This window comes from Mastomys coucha, unplaced genomic scaffold, assembly GCF_008632895.1.
Source record: "Mastomys coucha isolate ucsf_1 unplaced genomic scaffold, UCSF_Mcou_1 pScaffold22, whole genome shotgun sequence".
NCBI lineage: Eukaryota > Metazoa > Chordata > Mammalia > Rodentia > Muridae > Mastomys > Mastomys coucha.
In genome coordinates, this window is record NW_022196905.1 from 246,323,953 (window position 1) to 246,328,810 (window position 4,858).

Below are 4,858 nucleotides of genomic sequence, written 5' to 3' on the forward strand. Positions count from 1 at the left end.
AGAGAGAGAGAGAGAGAGAGAGAGAGAGAGAGAGAGAGAACGAGCAAGGAGAGGGTATACTTGTGCCCCAGCATGCATACTGAGGTCAGGACTTTTGGGTGGCATTTCTCTCTCTCTGGTATGGGTCAGGTTCTTAGGCTTTGTAGCAAGCACCTCTACACCCTGTGCCATCTCGCCAGTGCTATTATATCTTGTTCTTTTTGTCTCTGCCTACCGGACCTCCCCCATGGCCCTAGCTCAGATAAGGAACATGGGCTTATTATAGGTATCTTATTTTATTGTCTATGTATCTACTAGGTCTGGAGTTATAGACAGTCATAATTAGAGATCAATGTAGACTATATGGGCTCTTTTCTCTGGTGATTTCCTACCATTTAAATGAGACGTGTGCCACGTTTCAGACCAGATGACCTGGACATAAAAATAACTTACAGAGAGACAATTCAGAGGTTATGTCACAGAACATGGGTGCCGTACCTTCCTGCCTCCTGGGTATGGAGATCTTTCTTTTAAAATACAAATGGTACCCATGGGCTCCATGTGCTGTTCACCTCAGTGAGCTTCAGAGACTACTGAATCCCTGACTGGAGCCCCTGCCGCAGCACCCGGAACTTCCGCAGGGATTCCGTCATTTTAACTTGGACCCACTCCAAACCTACACAGCAATTAGGCTGGTGATTCAGGCTTTATGAAGTGCCGACTTGATGAGGTAGCAGAAGAGAAGAAATGTGGGGCCAAAAAAAGAAAAAAGAAAAAAAAACCTGGAGAGAATAAGCAAGAGTCACTGGGAAGACTGGCACGGGGCATCCTTTTAAAACGCCACACTCCTTTTGCATTTGAGATTAAGCAACAGAGATTGCTTCCTTCCACAGTTACACACACTGAGGACGGAACCTAGGAACCTCACAAATGCCTTGTTGTTGAACATTTCCCCAGCCCTCTTTCTTCTTTTCTTTTGAGACAAATTTCCCTTCGGTAGCCCAGGATAGCCTTGAGTTCCCTGGGTAGTCCAGGCTGGTCTTGAACTCACTCTGTGGCCCAGACAGGCTCTGAGGCCGTGCTCTTCCTGTCTCAGCCTCCCAAGCAGCTGACATCAAGAGCTTGCACCGCCAGGTCCACCTTTAAATAGCATTGATATCCGAAGGGGTTTTGTCCTCTGTCTGGTTTCTGACAGATGGGTTTCTTCCAGGTTCTGTCTTGTTTCTGTTGTTACCTCAAGTTTTGGATCCTCACCTAGAAAGAATAAGCTGAAAATCTTTTACATAACCGTGGTCCTGAAATAGGCCCAGGAAAGAGTCTCACGGTGACTGGGAAGTCATTAGCACGCTGTAACTTACTTGGACAATTAAACAGCCATGAGAAAATAAGAAAAGCCAAACAGGGCTGAAACCTCGTAATCTGCTGATCAGAGTGGCTCTGGGGTTGCCACCCCCAGGTCTTCGGTGAGACAAGCCCTTTTAAATCCTTCCATTAGATCCAGCTCTTAGTAACAAATTCTGAAAGAAGAGCAGATATTTGCCTTAGGAAGACAGCATCCTTTCCTGAGTACAAGCCTGCGCATAGAGCTGCTCTCAGACTCTGGATAGTTAAAGGATCAGATCCAGATGTGGCAGATGAGTCCTTGCCCTGCCCTGCAGGGCACAGTTGCCGAGAGAGGAGGTAGGCAGAGGCTGCGTCTGCTGAAGACCTTTTTATTCTGAGGAGTCCTGCCATGCTGTCTCTGTCTCTGTCTATTTCACACATGGAGCATCAATGCCAGCCAGCAAGGAACCGTAGACCGGGAGGAAGATACCTGGCAGAGGCAGCAGCTAAAATGGCCTTTTCATCTGCATTTCTGTATCTCTGATGGCTCATCTGGTGGCCCCCTGACCCCTGAGCTGAACTTGCAAGGATATAGACTAGAGAGAAGACCTGGAGGAAGGCCGTTTCATCAAAGCTGGTATCCCATGGCTGTTTCTATCAGCTGGATCCCAAATCCATCAGCAGCCTGCCAACAGAGCCCTTAAAATTCAAACAAGGGAGGAAAAGAGGCCGGAGACAGGGAGGAAAGATAAAAATCAACTTCTCTCTTCTGGGTACTATGGGGAAGTTGGGCAATGGAGAAGAGATCATTCTTAAAGATTTTGGTTTGACTCCTTTACAACAGTCTCTCTGCCACCATCTCTCCTTTATATCTATTCTTGTCTTTCTTGCTTAAAAAAATGGATTTATTTTAGTATATATATATAAACACATGGATCTGTGTGTGTTGTGTGTGTGTGTGTGTGTGTGTGTGTGCGTACATGCAGGCATGCATGTGCGCATGTGTATGTGAAGGTGCCAATGGCTTCTAAAAGAGGGCTTCAAATCTCTTAGAGTTGGAGTTGCAGGCATTTGCGAGCAGACTGACCTAAGTACTGGGATTCAAACTCTGGTCCTCACGATTGAACTGCTCTTGATCTCTGAGCCCTCTCTCCAGCCCTTCACCCTTGTCACTCACAGTCAAAAGACTGTCTAGGTTTTATCAACTTGTCCCCATACCCCATCTGCTTTCGCAAGAAGAAAAAGGCCAACCACCCCCAGACATGTGTTTTAAAATGTAAAACAAAATCTCCAGCTTCCATATCATTTGTCCAGGGGAGGAATTCCCCCCACTGCCTCATGGCCCTTCTACTTTTCTTTAGAAAGTTCCAGGTGCCTGTACTCAGAGCACATGGGCTATTTATAAAGCAGTGTTGTCCCCGTTTATAGGGGATCTGCTTTCCTTCTCTCTCTCTTGAAGAAACCTGTTATTCAGTGGTCTGTAAAATGGAAAATAAAGATCAGAGGGAGTGGAAATCATATAATGTACCTGGGTAGAAGCCCTAGAAATCTCCCATAAAATGCAAGACGTTTAGAAATTTGCACCCTATTATTTCAGCAGGACCTATGGGGATTCATTCTCCCCAAGCGAGCAAGTGAGGTCCTTCCCTTTGTTCAGGGACAGCTTGGTAACCTGATGTCCCTTCTTCCCTTATGTCTGTTGGCTTCCTGGAGGAAGGAGAGCCAGTGAAGAGTGCTTCAGGCTCAGATACTTCGTTTCCTAGTTTAAAGTACTTCGAGGTACACCAAGATACTGGGATCCCATAGAAACTCTGTCCAATGGCCACCCTGAGTGGTGTGATTTGGTGGTGTTGGTACAGATGGCAGATCCCTCCCTGAGTAGACCAGTGCCCTACTTACATAGTATGTTTTCCCAGAGCACTCCCAACCCCCTCCCCTGGCCTCCATCCACAGCTGTCCTTAGCTGTGTGGGGTAGACTTTTCGTTATTCTGAACCTTCTAGCCAGTCTCATCACATTGTATTCTTGATGGGTGGCCTGCCACTACTTCTGACCAGGTGACAATATCGGCCGTACTGTGGATTCTTGTAAGTCCTGCCCATCCTGGGATCCTCTGCTCTCTCCATCCTTCTGAGACCTTCCTTACACCATGCTGCTTTAAAACCTGGCATCCAGAGGTAGACTCTCAGTAGGAAGGCTGGGAGGTGAGGTGATGTCAGTCACCCCACACCAGACTCCAGGCCAAGTGGTGTCAAGCCACTGTTTCTTCCGGTCCCTAAGTGTCATCTTTCCTTTTGGTCCTTTTTGCTTGCCACTCCCACCCCCGCCATACACCCGTAAAACCCTCATAGGGTTTCCCCCAGAGAACAATAAGCCTCCATATTCCATGTCTATCTGTGTCCACCAGAGCTCAGAGGAAACATTGAGGTCAAAGTGGCAGCTTCCCTTTGAGGCAAACAGATGGCGAAGGTTAACTGACAGCTCTCTGGCTGCCTCTTTTGAAGTAATTGGAGATAATTTGTATTTTGAATCAGAACTTGACCATTGTCAGAAGGAAAGGAGGTTAATATAGAAACGATTTTACATTAGCCCTTGTTTCTTATGGACCCCCCCCCCCTGCCCCCTTATTGCCATCTCTTCTTCGGATCCCTGTCTCTTTAATCTTTGCTCCAGGCTATGGGTAAGATTGTCTCTGGGCTCTGTGTGGCTCACTTTAGGCCATGGCTGTTATGAAAGCCAACGAAGCTTATTAGGGACAGTGATAATCTCTTCTACTGATGCGTTGCTGTTTTTCCTGAGGTCCAATTAAAGCCAAGCTTCCAACCCAGGACCTTCCAAACCCTTCCCTCCTCACCTAGAACCATTTGCAAACACCTCACTCCTCCTTGCTTTCTGCCACAGAATGACAGGGTGTTTACATTCAAGAAAGGGATAGGCTTGTCTTCCGCTGCCCTCTGCCAACCCTCTCCAAATACTTCAAGAAAATTTATTTTAATTTCAAAGCCTGGCTTTGGGGCCCCCTCTGTGTGAAGTGTGGTATTGTTTACCTCCTGCCTGCTGCTTCTCAAAGACTTTAGAGAACCTCCTGAAACCCCAGTGGGGAAAGCAAGGGGAGAGGAAGAGACCCCTAAGAAGCAGGAATAAAAGTTTCCCTCTTTCTGTCCTTGTTGCAAAATCTCCCAGAACTAACAGGTTGTTGTTCTTTTTCTCCTCCTTCCCCTCCTCCTCCTCCTCCTTGTCCCCCTCTTCCTTCTCCTCAGTATTTATCAGGTTCACATGTGCTTGCATGTGTGGAGGTCAGAGGATGACATCAAATACCATCCTTCATGGCTTTCCTCTTTATTCATCCAGGTAGAGTTTTGGTGAGCATGAGGCTTACTAACATCAGATAGTCCAGTGAGCAAGTTTTACCCCACAGAACTTTTGTTTTGCCTCCTGAGCTCTGGGAGTGCAGATTGACCACTATATCTACCTGACTTTCACGGGAGTGCTATGGGTCTCTATTCTTCAGGCTATCATATGGAGCTTTTTTTTTTTTTTTTTTTTTTTTTTTTTTT